Source organism: Triturus cristatus, chromosome 3_2 (assembly GCF_964204655.1).
Source record: "Triturus cristatus chromosome 3_2, aTriCri1.1, whole genome shotgun sequence".
Lineage (NCBI taxonomy): Eukaryota > Metazoa > Chordata > Amphibia > Caudata > Salamandridae > Triturus > Triturus cristatus.
In genome coordinates, this window is record NC_140584.1 from 814642470 (window position 1) to 814668160 (window position 25691).

General features: G+C 46.2%; 1 long non-coding RNA gene across 1 annotated transcript in view; it reads left to right on the plus strand.

The window, feature by feature from the left end:
• The window catches only part of LOC146858200 (uncharacterized), a 150611-nt gene that overhangs the window by 65362 nt on the left and 59558 nt on the right, over positions 1-25691 (plus strand). Inside the window, exon 2 of the long non-coding RNA XR_014980005.1 lies at positions 13498-13581. This is a non-coding gene — a long non-coding RNA (uncharacterized LOC146858200). The remainder of the gene's footprint in view (positions 1-13497; positions 13582-25691) is intronic.

The window sequence follows — 25691 nt, forward strand, 5'->3', positions numbered from 1 at the left end:
GCCTACCCACTACAGGGCTACCATTATTTCTCACCCTTTATTGCGGTAAAACTCTTTCCGCGCTGTAACCATGCTAGTACCACACCACTATTCATAGGGATATGATATTTTCAGTAAGCATAGATAACGTCCTAAGATGGCCGCTGCATTTGACACTCTGCTCCACGGCTCTGACTACACGCACTCACAAAACAGACTTCCGGGTATTCGGCCCGCCCCCTGCAGGACTAACCAACAGGTATATCTGCCATGGCACCTTGCCGACCATTAGTATTCCCGGGTCGCGTGGCGCGAGGGTAGGTTGATAGCCCATTCCGGCAACAACCTTCAAGTAAGTGTACCAGCGTTACTACTACGCGCCCTGCTGCGAGTGATGGGTCAGGTGAGAGGTTTGTATGCGTTTCCGCAACTGATGGGATGCTTATTGATGGTTCATATTCCCGCCGCTGAACTAGCAAAATGTGATTAAGACGCGGTGTTGTCAGTGCTTTCTTGTTTACAGGTTCTGTGACCACACGTTGTCAGTATGCCGTAAGAGATTCCCATCTATCGGCCCGCTAGCGTATTTTGCTCGATGCTCGGTGGGAGCTGACGGCTACCCATGGTTTTCGCCGATCACCTTTTTACGGCAAACCGGGCGTGCCCTAGACTCAATACGTGGAGCGAGCGACTTTGAGGTGGGACCTTTAGTTGGTGGTCACGCATTTCTGACTGGCTGATACCTTGAACGGGTTGGCATTTACGACTTCTGTGGCTTCTTCTTTCTTTTTTAGTTTGCTCCGTGGTGCTAGTTTATCATCCGATTATCCCTTTTGGTTTAAGATTCGCATCACAGCAGCTCATGTGACGGGATCGCACATGGGGGATTTAGTTTAAACATGCTGACGATACTTGTCGGGCGAGTTATTGTTGTCATTCCATGTACTATTTTGTTTCTTACTAGGACACCAGAATCTTGGTGTCCCGGTGGCGCCACGGCCACGGATAGGAGCAGGGTATCACACCACAATAGGTGAGTGTCCCACGACTCCACTTTTAAGATATTTTTAGTCACTTCATAATACTTCCTTATAGGAAGCACGACACTTCCAGTCTTCTGCTTTCAATTTATCTTAACTTCACTTTTTGTAGGAGAATTCCTACCCACTGTATAGGGTATGTTGACACTTGGTGACAAAGTTTGTTAACTTGTGCCATTTGATCGAGGGGGTATCACCACTATGTGAGATCGACCTGTACAGTACTCACTTTATACACTGCCTTTGCCTGGGATGCCTTTCTTAAAAACTTTCCTTTCTTTTTAGGTTCCCCTAGGCATATGGCGAGACCGTTCTCCATATAACAGGTGGTAGGTAACAACTGTACTTACCACATTGTGTAGATCATAGACAGCTAAATAGGTCCTGAGGAATTGCCACGGATCAATAGGACCACCGGGCAAGAAACATGTCGACCAGCACAGAGGAGCTTAGCCAAGCTGAATCATAATATCAGCTAGCTGCCACTCTGTTTTCATTTTTAGTCAGGTGGAGAGCCACCCTTAATAAAATTATATTTCTGGACTCTCCAACTTGTTTTATCCCACATACCTGCACTCACATCTACACCACTAGGTTCCTCTCACACACACTGCATCATACGGCCAGGAACTAAAGATCTCCGCCAAAGAGCCCCTTTTTAGGGTGCCCGTCGGGCATTGCAGCGCCGGCCCGACGAGGAGCAGGTCCATATGATGAAGCATGACACCTAGCTTGCTGGGTGTGTGAGGACCCTAGTTCCGAATAGAGGTATTCCTCTTTCTTACGGTCTCTTCTCTGCACTCACACTCCCCTTCTCACTGAGGAACTGCATACTCTTTCTTTTCAATATGACTAATTGGGCATGTATGCTGGACCTTCTTAAATAAAAGCCCATCAGTCCCTCCTTTGTTAACAATGTACAGATACATGAGCATTATATCAAAAGGAGTATTTTGGTGATTGTTTGTTGTGTATCCCCTAACAGGGAGTTCAAGAGGCGGCCTACTGCTCTTCCCCTGTGATGCGGGTGCTGCCAGGCTTCATGGTGTATGCAGGATAATAACGAATGTTATATTATATGCCATTCTAATGTAAGGGACATCCCCGCTCATTATGAAATCTGGTTGTTAAGTCTCCATCTGTTTTACCTCTTTCCCAGAGCAACCCCCTTCCTTGCGAAAGTAAGACAAGGCCTTTATTCAGCTCTCACCTGGGAACAAGGAAGTTATTTACTTTACAGGTACGCAATAATTAGTGTGTAACAAGAGAGAATCCTGGTCTAATTCTGTATATAACCTATATTGTTTTGCCTTACAGATCTCCCTCCCTGCAGTCCCCTTCCTTTCCTTCCCCCACTTGAGCATCCCGCTCGCCTGTGTTGTTATAGCATTCAGAGTTGGGACTGTCGAGAGGTGGACCCCTTTTTGGCATCGAACCGTTCCCGAGGAATCATCAAGCTGACAGATTGCGTTATTCATTCTGCCGGTCTCGGGGTGCCTGTAATGTTGCCGTGCTGATGTGGGCTGCTCTCACCCGGGTGCTCGATTTTGTCAGTTTCTAGCTGTGATGACATCAAATTGGGGGCTGCCCACTCGCTGTTTGTGCGCTGATCAGGGGATCGCCATCTTACCGTCTCGCTTCTGGTGCAGGCGCTGATCTGGACGGAGCCGATTTCTGGGCTGAAACTCTCTTTGAAGTTCCTGGATTGGGAGCACTATGGTTCACTGACGGACTGCATTTCTGTTCGTATTAGTTAGCGGATATGCGGGATTACAGGTGTGTGATGCCGGAACCGCGTTAGTGTGCGGCCATTTTCAACGGCTGCTAGCCACCCATAAGATAAGACTCTTGGTTTGTGTCCCTTGGTGCCCCAAGTAGAGGTATGAGAGCATCAACAGCAATGCTTGGCAGGTGGCTGAAGCAAACCATTGTCCTTGTGTATGAGAGACAAACGGGTCCTTTTGAACCAAAGTGTATGGGATTTCGACAATAGTTGTATCAACATCTTGAGCAGCTTTGAAAGGGGAATTGATGATGGCAAGATATAATTCGGCGACTTGGTCCACACCCCATATATTATAAAGCATAACAGGCTGCAGATGGAGACTAATGCTTCCTGAACGTTTGCCTTATGGTGTTGAATGTAGTAGCAGAATGAGAAGGAGTGAATGAGCTTCAGTTCTATGTTATGACTGATATGGCCTCATTGTGGTTGCATTGCATAAATATGTAGTAGCTTAACCTGTAAAAACTGAGATGAGGAAGACAGACTAAGATGTAACGACCTGATAGCTTACTGGTAATCTTCCTTACTTTGAGTCCTGGCCTTTCTCGTAACAGTACATATTTCCCATTTTTCCCATTTGGGAGTTTCTGCTTAAAGTGGGATGGAAAGCTTAGGAATACAGAAAGTGGGACTGGAGAGCCTCTGCTTTTGTAGCCTTGTGGAAAGTGGCATACGGTGAAGCCATCTTAGCCTGGGAATACTTAACTTGTAGCTGAGGAAAGTCCTGTCAACAGTCACTGATCTCTCAACCTGTAAGGACTGTGACGAGGAAGTCCAGGACTCAGAGTAAGTAAGATTACCAGTAAATAACTGATCTAGCAGCATCCCCCAACCTGCCGGATCCAACTGCCTTGGCCCCCTGGGTGTCAACGATACCTATTTTCAGCATTTGCCAGTCTGGCCTGCAGCAAGTACAGCACCCTGCTCATCCTTGTCTGAAACTGCTCCCGGTGCCATATTGTAGGTGTATTGTAGGTGCCTTGTTGCCACTTTGCTATCTCTGCTGAGCCATTATACATGGCTCCTACATTCTCCAGCCCTGCAGATCAGTGTCTGCAATATCAGTACCTTACTTCTACTCATCACCTATCCCACATTAGCTGCTTTATCTTATGTATCAGCTCAGCATCAGAAAACATGTCCATCACCTGCACGAAAGCCACTTAGAAGGCTTCATGTACAGTCGCCAGGATCAAACTCACTAATAGGGCAATCAGGCAGGTTGTTTAGCAGATTTGGGCTGGTTGTATGGCCAAGTGGGCCGGTTTTTACTGTTTATTTCCCATATATTACCACTCTTCATGCTTGTCGCCTAACTACTATAGCGGCTGACCTTAAAATGAAGGAACCAAGTTCAAATCCCAGCCTCAGCTGAACATCCTGGGGTTTGAGGCAAATCACTTAGTCTCCCTGTGCCTAAAAAAACAATGTGTAATGTAATCTGGTGCTTATGTAAAGCGCTCTAATGCACTTGTGCCACATTTGCTCTATGTAAAAGTGCAAACATGAAATTTTAAAAATTGGCTGGAAGCCCATGGTTTGATTTTATAGCACCTTTAATGAGGCTTTCTTCTTATCGCTCATACGGCAGAGCGAAGGCACTATAACATAACATGTGCATGTGTGAAGTGCATGTTCACCTGGAGGTATCTTGGCACTGAATAACAGATGTTTAGTGTTACCCAACTCAATGGTATTCATTTTATCGACTTCAGATGGATGAAAGGCTAAGTGTGCCCGCCGGGATTTGAACCTGTGACCATGAGGTCGAACACAGGCCCTTGAAGTGCACGCATTAGTCCACTGAGCCACCAGACCCAGGTACAACACAAACTGTATGTACATTTATGCTGGTTAAAGTATTACTATTACACTGCACACACAAGGAAAGGAAATTTCCCAGTTATTCAGTTTCACTGGTAAGAAGAGTTAAAATCTTGTAAAAGTGCTGTGAGAAAGTTCAGACCTCCCTCTACTGTTTACCTATGCAGAAAAGTGGTTTATGTCTAGCACAGAGAAAGGGAACGGATAGTGCTTTGACTAACAGATGCGCTAAACAACACGAAACCATGCTAAACCACACTTGCAAGTAGGTACCAGAAACGTAAAGTATAAGCAATGAAAATCAAGTCTTATTCTTAAGAATGGTTAGTTGTTTGAGTGGCCCAAAGAGCCTCCTAAAAAGCATCAATTTTTAGGTATCACATGAGAGAGCGAGCATGCGCCTTACTTTGCAACAATCAATTGTTTCTCAAAAAACCCTCTAAAATGGGTCTTTTAGCCCATTCATTACTTACCTTTGTTGGCTTCATTGTCACTTTTTTTCTTTTTTTTCAGTGGTGAGGGCGTTTCTGAGCATGCTGGCTTCACTTTATTTCCTTGTTTTTGTTTTCTTCCCTGGAGCATAGGACATAGACCAAGTACTGATTGATTTCTTGATTAGTGTTCTACCGCGCTGCTTGCACTTGGATTGTTATGCTTTTTTATGAGTGTGTGTTTTAAGCCCCTTCATTTTTGCTTTTTAATCTTGGGCCGCTGTTGCCCGCGCTAATTGTTGGCTTTTGAAATGTTTCCAAATTTCACTTTCCAGTAAGTTGTTATTCTCCAGCCAGTCTTTTTTGAGCCACATAACACAATTTATTAAATTCGTCTAAAGTTACATGTTGCAGCATTCAGTACGGGTGTGTTTGTTTATGACTCGCCCTCGTTTTGGTTACATTCCGTATAATGCTGCCTTCCTACCCAATTTGAGAAAGCCAAAATCAGTAACATGTTTTTAAATTGTCCCAACTGGATGATATCGGCGCTTGCCTAAATGCATGTGTATGCGTCCTGTTAGCAGTTCATGTGCCTCAATAACACACCATACCATTCTTATATCATAATATACTGTACAATAACAGATCATGCCATACCACACCATAACATAATATACAATAACAGACCATAACATACCATATTATACAATAACAAACCATACCATAACAAACCATGCTATACAATAAAAGGCCATTCCATACAAATACAATACAATGACAATCCATAACATATCATACCATATTATTCAATACAATAACAGGCCATATTATAACACACCATACAACACAACAGCCCATAGCATATACCATACCATACCATACCATACCATAGACCATGCCATTGTACCTACCATCCCTACCATACTGTGCAATGACAGGCCATACCATATCTTACTATCCAGTCAAGTCACCCTCCTCTCCTTTTACCTCTGCCTACCCCTGAACCTTGAAGTCACCCTCATCTTCCTTTACCTCCACCCACACCTGAGCCCTCAAACCACCCTAACCTCCCTTTATTTCCATCCACCCATAAGCCCTCAATTCACCCTCACCGCTTTTTACCTCTACCCAACCCAGCCCTCAAGTCACCCTAACTTCCCTTTACCTCTACCCACCGCAGAGCACTCAAGTGAGCCTTCCCTCCTTTAACTCTACCCACCTGAGCGCTCAAGTAACAATCACCTCCCTTTACCTCTACCCAACCCTGAGTGATAAAATCACCTGATCTCACTTTACCCTTACCTATCCCTGAGCGCTCAAGTCACTCTTATGTCCCCTTACCTCCACCCAGCTCTTCGCCCTTAAGTCACCCCCACGTCTCCTTACCTCTACCCACCCCAGAGCTCTCAAGTGACCCTCACCTCCCTTTAGCTCTACCCACCCTGAAAACCAGTGGCGGGCGATAAATACTGACAGTGGTGAAGGGTGGGTGGAGGGAGCAAGCAGGGTGGGCACAGGAGGGAGCGGGGGAATATAATAACACTTACCTCATGCTGTTTCAGCCGCTTCACGCCTCAGAGCGGATCCTCTGCTTCCGGTTCCGGCAGACACTGGGACAGCAGCAGATTCCCCATCCAATCCCTGTGCTGCTCTCATGTTGCATGAGAGCAGCACAGGGATTGGCCTGAGCAGGCTGCTTTGATGTTCATCTCAGGTCATGGAGTCTGTGCTGTTTCTCTAACCTGGCTGTGCAATGCAGCCAGGTTGGGAAAACCTAACTGGGCATGTCTGTTTGTCCAGCCTGAAACGGCTGTCCAAACAGACATGCACAGTTAGTAGTGTATATCACTCCGCCCCCTCGGCCCGGCACCGCTCATCCCCACACATTCTGGCTCAGTCAGCAGCCGAAAAATAAAACGATATAGTTGAATTTTGTGGCTGCTGGCTGAGGCAGTGGGGCGACACTCCTCCACCATTGCAGAGGAGCCGTCCCTGCTCACCTTCATTTACCTCTACCCACGCCTGGGTCCTCAAATCAACCTTACTTCACTTTACCTATACCCACCCCTGCCCTCAAGTCACCTTCACCTCCCTTTACTTCTACCCACCCCTGAGCTCTCAAATCACCCACCCCTGAGCCCTCAAGTCTCCCTCATTACCTTTACCCTGACCCACCCCTGAGCTCTCAAGTCACCCTCACCTCCCCTTACGTCTACCTACCCCTGAGCCCTCAAGTCACCCTCAATCCCTTGACCATGACCCACCGCTGAGCTCTCATGTTACCCTCACCTCCCCTTACTTCTACCTGCCCTGAGCCCTCAAGTCAGCATCACCCCCCTTTATCTCTACTCACCTGAACCCTAGAGTCAACGTCACCTCCCCTTACCTCTTCCCACCCAAACCCTCAAGTCACTTACACCTCCCTTTACCTCTACCCACCCACAAATCCTCAAGTCACACTCACCCCCCTTAAGCTCTACACACTACTGAACCTTCAATTCAACCTCACTAAGGGCCTCATGTAGGAAGCCAAATACCGGTCGGTAACGGCCGAAATTCGGTAAATATCCCGTTACCGACCGGTATTTAGGCTTTTGCGATGTAGGGGGCTGATTTCTGGATTCGGTATTTACAGAATCGGAAATTAAGAAATCGGTAAAATACCGATTCGGTAAATACCGAATCCTGAAATCAGATGTAGGGAGCACTCTCAAGAGTGAAAATTAGTATTAGAAATTCGTTATTTACCACCAAATACAGGTTGGTGATAAATAACGAATACCTTGCAAAAAGCAATTTTATGCAGAATTAAGAGTGCCATGTGGCAGACATACATGCCCTTAGGGCATGTATGTGCACATGTGCACACATGCAAGATTCAGGGGTGCAACAGGGTGTCAATGTGACACCCTGCCACCCTTGTATATGCTCCCCCCATTACCGAATCGGTATTTACCGATTCGGTAATGAGGCATACCTTCCCATTGATTCCTATGGGCCTCCAGGCCCATAGGAATCAATGGGAAGGTATGCCTCATTACCGAATCGGTAAATACCGATTCATAATTACCGAATTTTTCCGATTCGGTAAACTTTACCGAATCATTACCTACATCACATTTACCGATTCATAAATACCGAATCGGTAAAATTCGATATTTATGAATCGGTAAATGTGAGGCTACCTACATATGGCCCTAAGGGAGTAGACAGAAAATTAAAATACCCCTCACTTTGATCCAACCTAGATGAGGTCCCATCAACCCACCTTCTGTCCATCTATTTCTCCATCCTTTAGGCCTTTCATGCATGCCTCCATCAATCTATCCATCTTTTCATGCTTCCATCCATCTTTCCTTTACCACACTGTCTATTCACCCTTTCATCACTTCTCTCTTCCATCCATCCTTTTATCCTTCCACTCAAACTTCCAGCTATTCACCCATCCTTTTCCCATCCATACATGCATTCCTTTTTATTCATCATTTCACCCTCCTTTTCTCAATTTACCCATCCATCCAAACTTTCATTCCTCCAGCCTTTCATCACTCCAGCCATTCTTTCTTTCACCCACCCATGTGAATGTTACTTTACACTTCCATCTATCAGTCCTTTCATACTTAAATCCATATGGTCATGCTTTTACCCTCTTCTTCTTGTTATAGTCTCTTCTTTTCATATTTACTTCATTTCACTTTTCCTACCAGCCCTCTCTCTCTCACACGCCAGTAGCCTAGTCAGTCAGTGGCGTAGCTATGCCTCAGGCTGCCAGGGGCTCGAATCTACGAACGGGGGGTTGGGTGCTGGGGGCTGTAGGTAAGAGCGGGGGGCCACCCCCCATCCCCAAAATTCATGCCTCCTGAAGCTGGCTTCCTTGCTACGGCACTGTCAGGGGGCCCTAGTGCAAGGAAGAAATTGTGCCGACCAGCTGCTATTTTAATCATAAAATACAGTAATAATCAGGCCTCTGGCCCTGGTGCCACTTCACCTGCTGCACCAGTGAAAACTACGCCCCTGACCACTCTTTCACTCTCTTTCTCGCCTCATGCCACCTTTTACTATTATTTGCTTTGCATTTCTGATCTCTATTATGTTTTTCTTTATTCAATTCTTTGAAAGATGCAGATAGATTAGGTTGATAAATAACACTGTCAACGCTTTTAGAAAGCCACTGACCCTCACTTCCCTTTATCTCTTTTACCTTTTACTTGCATCCTCTTTCTCCCTTCCCCATCTCTCACTGTTGCTTGCCCTGCCCCCCACCTTCCTTCTGTGTTGTTGCTTATCCAGTCCACCCCTCCCCTGTTATTGCTTGCCCCGTCCACCCCCAGCATCTTCTTCTTTGTTACTTGCCCCCGCCAGTAAAAATGCACCCAAGACTTATGCCAAGGGGGGCAAAAGTGCTAAAAAGATGGAAATGGGACTGCACACCCTGCTCTACATGGCCTTTTTGGCACTCTCTTCTTTCTGAGCCAATACGGCAGACTTCAGCTCGGACGTAAGATAATGTAGCTTTTTTTGTGAAGGCAGAGAATAATCCTACACTAAGAAAATGGGTCACTGCCCCTCGTGCGCAGTGGTAACCGCTTCATAGTGCTTTTTATTTCAGCCATGGCATACAGTATGGCTAAAAGAAATTGATAAAGCTAATAGCTCTCCCGTATGTGAGACTTATTGGCTTTGCCAATCTTTGTGTTTTCTGAGTCAGATGTCTTTTCAGCATTTAACAATAGTATCACAGAGGGCTCCAGCAAGCCACGGGCCCATGGCATATAGACATAGGGCCAGATGTACTACCATGTCATTTAGCGACTCGCAAATTGAGCTCAATTGCGAGCCGCAATTTGTGAGTCGCTAAATGCCATGTACAATAGTGTTTGAGACACTGTTAGTGATTTCTAATAGGGTCGCAAATTGCATGCCTCATACAGATTAATGAGGCACTCGCAATTTGCGACCCCATTAGGAATGGCTGGCCCTTCCAGGTATGATGGCCTGCTGAGCTCACCAGACCTCCATGTCTGGGACTGCTTTTAAATAAAACAGTTTAAAAAAAAAATGCAGCCCGTTTTCCCTAAAGGAAAACGGGATGCATTTAAAAAAAGAAAAATGAAACTTTTCGTTTCATTTTTTAAGAGCAGGTAGTGGTCCCTGACACCACTGCCTGCCCCTAAAAAATATTTTCCACTGCATTTGCATAGGTGAAGGGGTCCCCTTGGGACCACTTCCCATTTGCGAGTGCTTTACCACCCTCTTTGAGAGGGCGGTGAATTGCGAGTATTTGGCGACTGCAATTGCGGTTGCAAAACATTCTTACATAGGCCTCTGACTCGCTATTAGGAAGGGATGTCCTTGGAACGCCCCTTCCTAATAGCGACTCGCAATTCCTATTTAGCGAGTCGCAAAAAAAATTTGACTCGCTAAATAGGGATTATACATGGCCCTATTTGATTTTGCATGTGCAAATGGGTCGCAAAACTGTTTGGGCATGCAAAATAGGGTCGTACATCTGGCCCATAGAGGCATTTGGTCAAGGAGTGGTGCATGAAGCCTGTCTGGTCAGGGTGTATAAAACATCAATTTCTTGTCAAAACATATGGTTAAAACTTCAACCAGAAAAATATTTGTGCTTCACGCTAGGTAACTCTATAGTGGTGAGAAGACTCAGGATAGAAATTTGTGGAAGGCGACAACTACATAGCACGATGCTTTATCATTTGAAATTTGTAGCATTTAACTTCACATGCGCTTCTGGAAACAAATGTAAACATGCCGCTGAAGGCTGGTCTTGCCAGACAAATACATCACCTTCCGACCATGCTTAGATACCTTCTGAAATTAACTGAATTACATCTATGCTATGAAGCTACCTTTGAAAACAAGCATTGCCAAAGCCAATAGGTCTCAAATTGGAAACATATTGGCTTTGCCAATGCTTTTTGTTCATGCTGTACAGCATTGGTATTGCTAGCTTTGGGCAGCATAGCCAAAAATAATTTTAAACAAAGATCTCTAACGTGGCCAGTGCTAATGTGTTTTATTATTTTTAATTCGCGCTGGCCACATTATAGCCCTTTTAAAAAAGTATTTTGAGCTTTGTTCTTCCCATCCCTTTTTGTTTGTCCTCTATACCCATGTATTGGGAGAGGAGAGACGAGAAGGGATAGGCACGCACACAGACAACAGAAGGTGGGTGGTAATTGTTAGGGGGAAAACACAGATGGTGTACAAGAGGGGCTAGGGCAAACATATGGACAATGGAGGGTGGTTGGGAGGGGCCTTGGCAAGCACAAGTACATTGGAGGGGCTGCGGCAAGCCCATGGAGAAGCACACCGACAACGGAGGGTGGGTGGGAGAGGCTGGGGGAAGCACACGGACAACAAACAGTGGGTGGAAGGGTCTGGCTTAAGCACACAGACTATATAGTGTTGGGGGAGGGTAATGAGGAGTAACACAGAGGGGGGAAGTACATAAGGGAGACAGTTGTAAAACATATGCACTCTTGTACAGTGCTTAAACAAAGAGAAAAGTAGTGCCTGAAAAAGCGAGTAGTGGAAGGACACAGTATGCATAAATGCTTCGGGGGAGAGAAAAGCACAACAGGAGATATGAATGCCTATAAAAGCTGATGAATTCTAATCAAGCAAACGAGAGGGACAATGAATACAAGCAATGGTAAGTAATGGTCGGCCTGTAAGACCTCTTAAGAGAACAACATTTCTGGCAACAGGGTTGTCTGAGGCGAGACCTAAAAAAGGGCACTCACCAACCATACTGAAGACCCCTGCAGGGTTGGCAAAATCTTTTGTGCTGAAAATGCTTCTGCTGACACAGAAGACACACTTTCAGCAAAAATGCTCAGTGTCAACTTTTCTACCTTGTCATTGCAGCATAGCAAGCTGGTCGATACTTTTTTTTCAAAAGGTAAACTCTCAATGAGAGGTTTGGTTTTGCAAAACAAATAATGTCCCTGACACGCTGGGGGCCTGGTCCACAAAGGGCCTCCGCACTCGTGATGGATGCCTCACAGTCGTGGGGGAGTCTACGCACTCGTGATGGATGCCTCACAGTCGTGGGGGAGTCTACGCACTCGTGATGGATGCCTCACAGTCGTGGGGGAGTCTACGCACTTGTGATGGATGCCTCACAGTCGTGCGGGAGTCTACGCACTCGTGATGGATGCCTCACAGTCGTGGGGGAGTCTACGCACTCGTGATGGATGCCTCACAGTCGTGGGGGAGTCTATGCACTCGTGATGGATGCCTCACAGTCGTGGGGGAGTCTACGCACTTGTGATGGATGCCTCACAGTCATGGGGGAGTCTACGCACTCGTGATGGATGCCTCACAGTCGTGGGGGAGTCTACGCACTCGTGATGGATGCCTCACAGTCGTGGGGGAGTCTACGCACTTGTGATGGATGCCTCACAGTCATGGGGGAGTCTACGCACTCGTGATGGATGCCTCACAGTCGTGGGGGAGTCTACGCACTTGTGATGGATGCCTCACAGTCGTGGGGGAGTCTATGCACTCGTGATGGATGCCTCACAGTCGTGGGCGAGTCTACGCACTCAGGCGGGATCTCCGCAATGAGAATACTCATAGTAGACATTCCGACCGAGTGCGGAGAGTCACCCACGACTGCGGGGCCTCCAGCATGAGTGTGGAGGCCCTTTGTGAGTCCGGTCCTGGGAGTTTTTTCCCTGTACATCTGCCACATTACTGTTCTTTTTCTTCCCAGTCATATGCAGGGAAAACAGCATGGAAACCACCATTCCTAATGGGGAATACCACTGAGATAGCTGTTCAATAGCAGCTGATCCACCACGAGGTATGTCTGAGGGCACAACTGACTGTGCCCCCATCATCAGAAACGTAGCTGTTCACCAACTTCCCCATCTGTAAAGCCATCACTATGTGGGTGACAGGACATCTACTGATTTTTTGTGTCTGCCTAGGAGGCATTTTAAAGGAATAACCTTGTGGTAGGCGATTATTATTGGCAACTTCGCCTGCTGCCTGTAAGCAATACAAATAATGTTGGCCTTCGCCAGATACCTTAATACTCAAACGTTTTATTTCTAAATGTTGTATTTGAGAACCCTTTCTAGCTAGGTGGTTATAATTTGCACCTAAACCTGTCTAGCTTCACGTGTACACCTATTATGCAATTCAATAGTTAACCTTCAACTGTCAAGTCTCCGAAAAATGTTGAACATATAAGCTACAATAAGATTTGAAATAGAAGTGATGAAAATAAATAACCTGTAAGTAATTCAGCTGTTAGTAGTTTAGAGGAAAGTAGGTATTATTAAACCATTGCTAGGAGGATAGCATCCGTAATACAATCATTTATGATAAAAACTGTAAGTAAAGTGCTTAGATCTGTCCTTAGTGTATATTTCACTACAGTCATATCCTCTTTTGTCTCCAGTTACAGATTGTTCCTCTCTGGTGGAGTGCAGAGCGTGTTGGAAGTTGGTTTTGCAGCCTGAAGTGAGAAGAACAGGAAATGAAGGTAGTTCATATTGAATTATTCTGATTTCTGTGAGATAAATCAAGTTGTCTGTAGTGATAATGAATGGAAACTCAGTTTTTCTAGTTTCATATTACCATGGAACAGTTTGCAGGGTCATCACCTGCTCCATATCTCTAGAGACAAATCTGTGGGTTAAATTCGGGATTTAGGTGGAATTTGAGTTCCTCCACTCCCTAGGCGTAGGTTTTTCATATATATATATTGAGGTTTCTTCTATCTCATAGCTGGTCCTCACCATCTGGTGACACCTAACCTACACAGTGGATATTAGCAGGAACATTGCCCATTCCCTCTAATGAGTACTTGGTATTTCAATGGTGTGTCTAGAAGGTTCTTTTTCTTTTAGGATTACATAGTACACAATGAGCACCAGTCAGTCTGTTCCATGTCCACCCCCACTCTTCCTTCCCTATTCCAGGCAGTGGAGCTGGCAAGCGACAGTCTTGCCTTTTCAATGGCTGTGGCGACAAAACATCTCAATGATGGAATCATCTTCTCAGTATTATCAGTTTTTGATTAATGGACTGGCTGTACCTTGACCGGCAAGGATAACGGGTTCTTTACGTTGAGGTCAGATAAGCCTTTAAGAGATGACGAGCTGTGCTGCCCAGCTTCTCCATTCCAAGCCATTGTCTTACACCTAACACTCCTGATTTGTTGATAATCCTATGAATAGAAATACTGTGCTTCCCTTCTCCTCTATTCATCCTTTCTAATATGGTTTATAGAAAGCAAAAACCTATTTCCCCCATAATTTCAGTTAGAAGATAGATAAGAACATAATCACCATGCCATATACCTACTGAAGCAAAAAAAACCTCTTTAAAACTCATTAGTCAAAATGGGTTTTAATTTTATGTGCTGCAAATATGACTTTTATAAGAATCGCTCTTTTTCTGCCCATTCAGAAACCAGTTTGTTCTGATGACCCTAACCCAATTCCTGTATCTAAAATTGGCCAGAATGTAACCTAAAAAGGCCAGAGGAGTTAGGAAGGAAGGAACAGTAACCTCCACCAAGCTCAGTTTGGTCATTTTTATAAAACTGGAGAAGAAAGCCTTGTGGGTTTACTTTTCCTGTAAAATACCCGAATGAGACTAGAACTGGAAATGTGCATGTAGCCTGAAGTGTGTTGCTTATGGAAATACACCAATCATAGTTTTATTGACCATAGAAAAGCTGATGCCTCCACTTTAAAGGCAGTGTTGTTTTGGGATTGCCGTTGATGTATAAAATGTTGGATCTCTGAGAAAAGCATTATTGCTTGTGCCATACTATGCATGGGTGTATTTATATGGTACTTCTAGAGCATAAACCTCACTAAAAGGCAGAAGAGCATTGTAAATAGTCAAAGATAAACATAAAGTGAAGGAGTAATAGGAGAAGAAGCTGGTTTGGGGATGGATAATGGATTGTGATGTTCTGTTCTTTAAAGAGGCGAGTCTTCAACTGTTTCCTAAATTTGAGCATCAAAGGAGTTGTCCTGATGGATACAGTTATGTTGTTCCAGATCCTAGGACTAGAGAAGTGTTTTGTTGTTTCTTTTTTATATTTCTTAGTCTGCAGTCTGATGTTATTCTGTCTGTGAGAGTGCCAAATCACAAGACATGGTGGGCTTGTCTGAAATAGAAGCAAGGGTGCTGGTTGTGATGGCTTTGCAAATGATGCAGCTGGTTTTGAAGATGGAGCAGTCCAGCAAAGGGCACCAATGGAGTTCCACCAACAGGGGGGTAACATGATCAGTCTGTGGATAAGATGTGCTTGGGCATGTGGTAGGCCCTTAGGGGTGTCAGTGTGGAGTCTGGGAGGCCAAGGAGTAGAGCATTACCACTATCCAAATGTCAGAGTATGGGGAGTTCTGAAGTCGCTTTCTGAAATACACAGTTTCACTTTCTTTAGAAGAAAGAGCCAATAACAGGCTGTCTTTGTGTTTTTTGGCAATGTGTTTCTTGAGGGTGAGGTTGGTAACCAGGGTGAATCCAGAGTTGAATGTTTGAAACACAGGAGACTTTCATGTATAGTTGTGTGTCGCCATCATATTGGTGAATCATTCTGTTATCTGTGAGTAAAGCACCAAGCGGCACAATGTAAGGGTTAAACATGACAGGAGACAGAATGGAACCCTGGAGACTCCACAGATGATAGGGATCATCTTTGACCTGGAGGTGCCCGTGTGAACATACTGGTGTCAGCTGAAAAGGTAAGAGGAGAACCTGTGAAGAACATTTCTGTTGAATTCCATTTAAGACTCCAGACTGAATATGAGGGTGGGATAGTTGACTGCGTCCAAGGCAGCTCAAAGGTCCAACAATATCTAGAGGCATGGGTTATCTTCATCTGTGGACAAAGGAGTATCATCTACAATGATCCAAGGTTGTGGTCTACGGGCAGCAGCATGATCTTAAGCCAGACTGGTAGTTCCAGGAGATGTTTATCAATGATGTGATCTTAGAGGTGAACATAGACTGCTGCTTTAATAATCTTGCCAGGAAATGGCACATGAGTAACTGGCAGGTAGTTGGCAAAGTTATTACCGTCTAATGTAGATTAATTTAAAAGTGCATGGATCTAACCAGTCTTAAGTACTTTTTGCAAGATGCCTCGCATGATGAGGCATGGACAGTGGTGAGAAGGGGTGAGAGCAAACAAAAGTTGTGGGGGGATGTCACTTTCTGCCAGAAGTGATTCTGGGCATGTTTGGAGAATCGAAGCAGAAACTAACTTCACCTACAGTCCACCCCAGTCAATCAATCAATCAATCAATCAATTATTCAATCAGGGTTTTGTAAAGCGTGCTACTCACCTGTTAGGGTCTCAAGGCTCGGGGCAGGGGAGGGTGTGTGACTTCTTTGCCCAATATACTGTTAACAGATCAGTCTAGAAGACCAGCAGGGCCATAGCTAGCATCTCACAGACTATTCATGCTTGCTGCTTGTACCAGCAATTGAACTTCATCTCCATTTTAGTGCAGCAGTACATGACCATACCACAGTCACTGCAGCATAAACAATAGGTAAAAAGAACAATTGATGGACAAAATGTTGAACAAACCCAACATTCACCACCAGTCACAGATCTTGGTTTAATCCATCATTTGCTCCCCACGCCACCCCAGTTTGGAACCAATCATATGCAAATCAGTCTTGACCCTGCTACCCATGGGAACAGTCCAGCCCAAACTGCCAGGCCATTTCCTCCTGGACCAAAAACAAGTATACTGGGACCATTTTCGGGGTATCACTAATCATCAGCCAGGCTAGCTTGAATCCAGTGGCTCAGTGAGCATGGGGCACACGTCTGGGCATCCCCTTCCCACTTAGGGCGACTAAAGCAAAAAGAACAACTGATGGACCGAATGCTGAACAAATCAAACATTCACCCTCTGTCACAGATCAGAGTTCAATTCCTAATTTTTTGGGACACCACACCCCCCCATTTTGGATCCAGCCATATGCAAATCAGTCTTGATCCTGCTGCCCATAGGAACAGTCCAGCCTGACCTGGCAGGCCAGGTCGTCCGTAGACTGAAAACAAGCACCCTGGCACTTGTTTCATGGTATCACCCCTCATCAGCCAGGATAGCTTGACTCCAGTGGCACAGTGAGCACGGGACCCGCGTCTGGGAGTTCAGGCTGGACTGTTCCCATGGGGAGCAGGGTGAAGTCTGATTTGCAGATGGCTGGGTCAACATGGAATGGCATGGTGAGCAAAAAAAACATGGATTTAGGCCCAGATCTCTGCATTGAGGGTCAGGGGGATGTCAATGTTTGACATTGTTCAGTATTCTGTCCATCAATTGTTCTTTTTGCTTTTGTCACCCTAAGTGGGGAGGGCATGCCCAGACGTGGGTCCCGTGCTCATTGTGCCACTTCATTGAAGTTGGCCTGGCTGATGAGGGGTGATACACCAAAACCAGTCCCTGGATGCTTGTTTCCGGTCCAGAGAGGACCTGGCCTGGTAGTTCAGGCTGGACTGTTCCAATGGGGAGCAGGGTGAAGTCTGATTTGCATATGGCTGGGTCAACACTGAAATGGCATGGTGAGCAAAAAAAACATGGATTTAGGCCCAGATTTCTGCATGGGGGGATCAATGTTTGACATTGTTCAGCATTCCGTCCATCAATTGTTCATTTTGCTTTTGTTACCCTAAGGGGGAAGGGGATGCCCAGATGTGGGTCCCGTGCTCACTGTGACACCAAAACCAGTCCCTGGATGCTTGTTTCCGGTCCAGAGAGGACCTGGCCTGGTACTTCTGGCTGGACTGTTCCAATGGAGAGCAGAGTCAAGACTGATTTGAATATAGCTGGGTGTAAACTGGGGTGGGGTGGTGAGCAAAAAGATAATGCATTTAGGCCCATATCTCTGTACCGGGGAGACGGGGAATGTTTGACATTATTCAGTATTCCGTCCTTCAATTGTTCTTTTTGCATAAGCAATGGTTGGCATTCTAGTTCAATTCCATATGTCAAGGAGTGAACACTGAAAAGGTATGTTGCATCCAGTTAGGAGGAACAAACGTAAAGGGTAAACAAACCTTGTTAGCAATCTTGTAGAGCTTGATTGAAGATGAATAATACTACTGAATTGATTAGCAAGGCATCAATCTCTTCCTGACAACAGAGAACCTCAAATAGCATTCTATGGACAGACTGCCATCTTGCAGAGGGCAGCTTGTAAGGCTTGTCTACGCCCATTTCCTGAAACCCATGGCATTTGTTTGACACAAGAAGAAGCCTAAGTTTAACCTGCTTTGCCCAGTGCTGGATTGCTCTGTCCTGCTGCCATCCTTTATGCCTTATGTTGCGCACTGTTAGAAAGCACTAATATTGTACTATGGATTGAAAGAGAGCAATGCATGCTTCCACCTCTCAAAGCAACCACACCTGCACACATACAATATAGTATATTGGACAACAGTAGAAACGGGGAATGGGGAACTGGATACAAAACAGAGATACTGGATATCCCTACTCTGATTTGTCACTCTTCTGGGCATTGATGTTTACAGGTTGAAATGGGTATCTAATGACAACTGTTTGAGCTAACTCGTTCACTTATAGACAGGGAAGGTAGATATGTCCTCCTGTAGGGAAGATTGTTTGGAAAGGAAATTACATTGAGGAGTATCTATGCCCCCAACCAGGTTCAAATCACCTTCTTTCACTCCTTTTCCACTCCCATAGCTGCCATGCCACCAGATAGCTTTTTGCTAGGGGGCGACTTTAATTGCGTACTAGATGTACAACTGGATCTCTCGATTTCCCTGCCAGTGGGGACGGTGGTAGGTAAGCTGGCGGAAGGTCTACTTATCTGGAGGATGCAACACGGGGACGAACAAGACTTCTCATATTTCTCCCATGTCCATAGCCTACCCACTTGGATAGATCGTCTCAGGTGCTCCCAAAAACTTACCCAAAACATTGTCCAGTCTGAATATCTAGAACACATCTTATCAGACCACAGCCCTGTTTTATTGAGATTTACACCATTAGAGGAGCGCCCACACTCCCCTGCATGGCGGCTCAAACCAGCATCACTGTAAGATGCATGCTACCACAATTCCCTGGCAGAGGTGGTCTCAGACTACTTCATAATAACCAGGGTTCTGCTTCCTCGAGTATAAGAGAATGGGAGGCCTTTAAGGTCATAATACAAGGCCAGTGTATTGGCCGAACAGCCGGCACTCAGACAGTGTTGCACAACGAACTCCGAACTCTGGAAGACAGATTACATGGCCTAGATAATACCCTTGGTACTCGATCAGAACTACTAGAGGAGGTTCGAGAGACAAGAGAACGCTAGAATGCTACACTAGGAGGCTGCGCCATCACAGGGAGGGGAAATCCGGCTGATTACTGGCATGGCTCATTAGTCCGGAGTCTCAGGGAACCCCCATCACACATATCCGGAAGAGGGATGGTCAGCCCTTGTACTCTCCCACATCTATCAAAAATAGTTCTGTGCCTATTATGAAGGTTTGTATACTGCCCCTGTTTCTCCCCCGGTGGAGGCTCTGTCTGCCTTTTTGGCAACCATGCCACTGAATAAATTGCCTGAAGAACACCGCAAGGAGATTCGAGCGGCCATCAAAGGAGTGGCAAAAGGTAAAACGCCAGGCCCCAATAGCCTCAAAAAGTTGTATGCAGATTCTTGGTGGTTTGGTGTTCTCCCAGACTCCACCAACGAAGCCGTGGTTATCTCCCTGCCCAAGACTAAGGTGCAGGGAACCTGCGTCACAGAGTTCCGTCCCCTCTAGAGTTCAAAATCCTTAATAAGGTGCTGGCCCTCTGGTTGCTCCCATGTCTGAAGACATTAATACATACTGACTAGAGCGGATTTATTCCTACACGTAGCAATTGCCACAATATTAGGAGGCTTTCCCATGTGATGTATCACTCTGCAGTCCTTGCAAACCAGGACGCAATACCGATGTCAGTGGAACTTGCAAAAGCGCTTGAAACAGATGGGTTTGGGAGACAATTGGATTAAATGGGTTCAACTGCTATATACTGCCACGACGGCTAGAGTTAAGACCAGCACAACGCTCTCCTCGCAGTATTGGGTGGGTAGGACTATGAGGCAGGGATGTTCAGTGTCCCCACTGCTGTTTGCTCTGGCTATGGAGCCTCTTGCAGAGCTTTTTAGACAGAAGCGTCGGGGTAGGGGCTTGGTTGTCGAGAGGCAGGAACATGCCATCCCTCTCTATGCAGATGACATAAGAGAGATGGGGCCTCTGGCATTCCTGGAGACTTATAGCTCCTGCGAGATTTTTAAGCGGTGTCCGGGGTCTGGGTGATTAAGACTAAGACTCATGTATTCCCTGTCTCCCATGTGGCGAGGAAACTCTCTGATCTTCCTTCGGATCTGATGTGGTCATTCACCTTCTTTAGATGTGTGAGGACCCAGATATTCCACACACTGGAGGACCTCTCCAGTAATCTGGGGAGGGCTCTCCACTCCTTGAAGTCCTGTGTGCCCTTCTGGCGCTCGCTTGAGTTGAGCATTATGGCCAGAATAGCAGTTTCCAAAATGGTTATGCTCCTGAGACTCCTATATTTCTTTACGAATCTGCTGGTGAGAGCACCGACCTCATGGTTAAAACACATGGACACCATGCTACAAGACCTGATATGGGATGGGAACCAACATAGGGTGTCACTGGCTTCTTTTCAGCAGTCTCCAGAAAGAAGAGGCTTGGGTGCACCAGACTTTGAACTCTACTTTTTGGCTTCAGTGGATTACACTGTGGTTGAATGGGGCTAATCAGGAGGTGTCCAGGGCAGTCAGCACACATGAACGTTTACTGGCCAAGCTGCTTTGTCCATCAATAGTTGTCCAGGGGTACTGTTGTCAATGGTGTTGAAATGCTGGCGCAAATATGTCCTAAAAAACGCAGGAATACCTGTGTACGCACCGGAACTGCCCTTTATAGGGTTCCCACATAGCAAAACCCTTCCCTACTTTACTATCGGGCAATTATCGGCCTGGACAGACGCTGGGCTGGTTACGGTCAGGGACTGATATCAACAGGGCACATTGCTTCCGCTGGAAGATTTGATGGACTGTAATAACTTGCCCCCAGGTCAGTTCTACACATGAGGCGTTGACTCAAGCATTTCGGGACCTATGGGACGGAGATGGGGGAAAAAATGCATGCTGTCCTACAGCTATTGGTCTCAATGGGCACAACCAAACACCGGGGGACTTGGACTTACCAAACCCTCGCAGGTATAGTCAGTAGCCCACTAACTGCTTTACAGATTAGATGGAAGCGAATCCTGCAGTGTAAGCTAACAGACCCTGAATGGCAGTAGTCATTAGCCTCCCCCTAATAAAAAATCTCTAGAAACACAAGATTGAAATACCCCCAATTCAATTATGTACATATGACATACATGACACCACACAGGATCCAGGTAGTTTATGGCAGTAACCCCCGCTCTTGCCGCAAATGTGGACAATTGGACACTGACTTTGTTCACATGGTGTGGGGATGCCCCTGGGAGTAGGAGCTCTCTGCCCTAGACTCCACGCTTAGGTGCTCTCCCCCCTTCTCCCTGGAACCTTGCATCTTGGGATTATTCCTGCGACCAGCCTCAAAGAAAGTGGACACGAGGTTCATTGACCTTAGCCCTAGAGTAGGCTAGACAGTGAATAGCTGTGACCTGGAAATCAGCAGGAGGATCAAGAGTCCAGGCCTGGAAAGTAGATGTAACCCAATGGACAATGGCTGAGGAAAGGGTGTTGTCCAGGGAGGAGGCTAGAGGGGTGAGGATCTGCCCCAAAGCGGATTTGCGGACTGAAGTGTTGATGGCGTAGGAGCTACCCGAGAGTGGCTCTGGTGAAGATCTGGAAATAAGTGCAGACATGCCTCAGTAGGGAGAAGCAGAGACACCAGAAGACCAGGATAACTAGTCAACCGAATAATGAAAAGAGGGGTGCACACATGGGACCTGGACCTAGGGGTTTTGCCCCAATATACTGACTAGAGGTTAACAACCCCCCCCCCCCACCCAACAGACAAAATAGATGGTATGGTTTAGACCATAGAAGAAGCATAACCTGTGGTTAGGAGAACATGACCCAGACTTGGGCGCCAACCCCCCTGGACCTCCTCCCCACACAGATATTCCAGCTGATGGATGACAGCCACCCATGGGTATGGAAATTGGGTGGTGCGTTGCTGCCAGGTCCTCCCCTCCCCCTTTTTGTCCCCCCCCTTTTTTCTTTTCCCTATTTTTCCCTCTTGTGCATGTTTATCAGTGGATTTGCATTTTCAATTTATTGCTTTCCCCCACTGCTTATTAAGAGAGTTGTTTACCTCATGTCGCAATGCTGTACATGTAGAATTGCAAAATGCCAATAAAAAAGAACTTTAAAAAAATGATGCTTTATATTATTCTGAGCTGTTTTGTACTTACTTTCAGGCCTCTGATGCCATACTAGTTAATAGACAAATTTCTACAAAAGAAGCTTGGATGATGTCATCAGTGATGTCATCAATGATGTAATTTGAATGTCATCAGTGATGCCATAAATAATGTCATAGAACATGTCATGACTGATGTAATATGTGAGGTCATAAGCAGTGCATGGTGGGGGCGCAAGTTATTAGTTATCTGTACTAAACATAACTGGTGTATTTCAGTGTATGTTTGAGTTCAAAAAGTTAATGTGGTCACTGACATGGTCACCTAACTATAATGTCACTTTAACCTTTGTTTTTTTCTGTGAATTTCTAAGGTTTTAAAAAAAACAAAAACAGATCTATTTATCACACCTAACTATAACATTACTTTAACCATTGGTTTTTTCAGTGAATAATATAATAGCCTAAATATAACGTTACTTTTAACCTTTGTTTTTTTCAGTGAATGTACATATTACCTACTGGGGCTTACCAGTAGGTAGTTATAGTTAGGACCATGTTTCTATAGAAAAAAAGTTTTTTTGATTTGTCTATTTCTTTGGCATTGTTTGATGAATCTTCATGAAATTTCCCCCAAAAAGCATCATAATAAGCCTTGTTGTGCCCCAAAGACCACCACTTTTCCTGGGCAAAAAATAGATTTGAAGTGGTAGGGGGGCTTGTACAGCCCCAGGAGCCACCACCTCTCCAGCGTGGGCTCATGAACAACAAAAGAGGGGAGCCGCGCTGTCCCCCTCTTGGAGCCATATATCGTGGTCCCCAGGGCTGGCTCCTGCTATGTCTCCTGGGGTGCCCACTCCTGGGACATAGTTGATTGCTTTTGCTTGGTAGGAGCTAAAGCAAAAGCAAACACTCCACTTCCAGGGGGTGGGAACTGTCAAAATTCTTCTGCCCACCAGAAGCAGAGATTTCAACACTTTCCCTGCCCGCAAATATGTGGGCAGGGAAAGAGCTGAAATTATTGCTCTTGTTCACAGGGAGCTGCATTTCCAGCAGCTCCCTGTGTGCATTACCAATGCCGGCTCCCACAGGATACGGAGAGATGGCTGGGATCGCTGGGGCCTTGAGGCTCCTCCTAAGGTCCCATTGCACACTGGGTGCCCTGGGTAGGCTCCAGGGCACACAGGGAAACACGGCGGGGTCTTGGGGGAATGGGTACATGAGCCGAAATCAGCCCGGAGAGAGGTCATGTGTGCTCCCCCACCCCATTGCATTAAGGCCAAGCCCTGGAGGATGGGGTCCCTGAGGCCAAAATTGGATCGGGGAGGGGAGCCGCGCAGCCCCCCCCCATTGCATTAAGTCTGGTCCCTGGCGAATGGGGTTCCCAAGGGATGGGGTCCCTGAGCCATAAATTGACCCGGGGAGGGGAGCTGTGCGGCCCCTCCCCTATTCAATTAAGGCCATGCCCCAAGGTATGTGGTCCCCAGTGCCAAAGTTGACACGGGGAGGGAGGCCACGCGGCCCCCTCACCCTTTCATTTAAGGCCAGGCACCAAGGGATAGGGTCCCGGGGGCTGAAATTGGACAAGGGAGGGGCCTCTACCCCAATCAAATGTGGCTGGGGTCCGGAGGAAGGGGTCCTCGGGGTCAACATTGGCCCGGGGAGAGGGGCCATGTGCTCTCCTCCCCCATTCAAATAAATGAATTCATCAGTAATGTCACTGACCATTTCATGAGTGATGTAATATGTGAGGTAATAAGCAGTGCATTGCGGGAGCATAAGTTATAGTTAGCTGAGGTAACTATAACTGCTGAATTTCACTGGTTTTATACGAGTGAAATCTGAACCTTACTATAACGTCCAGGAAACCATTGTTTTTTTAGTAAATATGTTCATATATTTATGTGTACCCATATTCACTGAAAAAAACAATCCATATGTTATATATGGATATGTATTTATATAAATATATATATATATAAATATATATATATATATATATATATATATATATATGTGTAAGCTCCTTTTGCCGTTCCCCCTCGATTGAGAGCACTCGAAAACATACCAAGGTGGCAAGCCTTTTAATTCAGGGTATGAGCAAGACGTAGTAGGCAGTATCGCATGCATGACTGTCTGAAACTACGTCTTGCTCATACCCTGAAATAAAAGGCTTGCCACCTTGGTCTGTTTTCGAGCGCTCTCAATCGAGGGGGAACGGCAAAAGGAGCTTACATATTTGGCGGCGACCCGGCCGTCAAGCAGCACCACCCCGCGAAGTGAGGGGGCCACATGGCGGGCGATATGCCTGGAGCTGAAAAGTGGATCACAGACCTGGGATGAGAGCTGATACAGCGGACAGTGGCCCATCAATGGGCTTTTTATTGGGACAGAAATTAGTGCACCATACAGGGCTTAATTACGGGACTCTGAGTACCATGATGCCTTGGGCCAACTGACCCGCCCATCTGGGGGCGTATATAGGCTTCTATGGACCGAGACCGGAGCACGTATTTACAAACGCGACTGCCTTTGAAGAAGAGGGATGATCCTCGAAACGCGTCAGGCGTATCGCGTGCATGACTGTCTGATTGAAACTGCCTACTACGTCTTGCTCATACCCTGAATTAAAAGGCTTGCCACCTTGGTCTGTTTTCGAGTGCTCTCAATCGAGGGGGAACAGCAAAAGGAGCTTACATATTTGGCGGCGACCCGGCCGTCGAGCAGCACCACCCCACGAAGTGAGGGGGCCACATGGCGGGCGACATGCCTGGAGCCGAAAAGTGGATCACAGACCTGGGATGAGAGCTGATACAGCGGACAGTGGCCCATCCATGGGCTTTTTATTGGGACAGAAATTAGTGCACCATACAGGGCTTAATTACGGGACTCTGAGTACCATGATGCCTTGGGCCAACTGACCCGCCCATCTGGGGGCGTATATAGGCTTCTATGGACCGAGACCGGAGCACGTATTCACAAACGCGACTGCCTTTGAAGAAGAGGGATGATCCTCGAAACGCGTCAGGCGTATCGCGTGCATGACTGTCTGATTGAAACTGCCTATTACGTCTTGCTCATACCCTGAATTAAAAGGCTTGCCACCTTGGTCTGTTTTCGAGTGCTCTCAATCAAGGGGGAACGGCAAAAGGAGCTTACATATTTGGTGGCGACCCGGCCGTCGAGCAGCACCACCCCGCGAAGTGAGGGGACCACATGGC